Here is a 560-nt window from a genome sequence, read left to right on the forward strand (position 1 = left end):
CTAGGTATATATATTATTTTTCTAGGCATATATATATTATTTTAAAACTCTGTCTTTGTTTCTAATGACACCAAAATTGCCTAGTTTAAATATTTATAGTTCAAGTTATGGTTGGATTAGTGTGAAAAAATCAAGACCTAATTAACAGTATCTAAGAATATTTTTTGCACTAATTTTTGAAAAAAATTATTCTAAAATCATTGAGAATTGGAAATTATGATCCTACAATTCCTTGTGATGTATCTTGCATTTCAATTAAAAAAAAATCAAACCAATTATTTTTAGACAAAATTCATATAATTTACTAATTACACAGTTGAATCACAAAAATATAAAATCAATTAAAATTATATAAAAAGTGAGAGAAACTAATTCAAAATTTATAAATATATGTAATTACTACTCAAAAAATTAGGTTCTATTTGCTATTCAAATACTGATATATCTATTATTATTTTATCATATCATCAATCTGGAGTCAATTAAATGTTGTCAGTGGTTTTTAATATCTTTTTTGTTGTTGTTTTTTTTTTAAATATTTTGAATCAATATGTTATTAG

Source organism: Arachis ipaensis, chromosome B06 (genome assembly GCF_000816755.2).
Source record: "Arachis ipaensis cultivar K30076 chromosome B06, Araip1.1, whole genome shotgun sequence".
Lineage (NCBI taxonomy): Eukaryota > Viridiplantae > Streptophyta > Magnoliopsida > Fabales > Fabaceae > Arachis > Arachis ipaensis.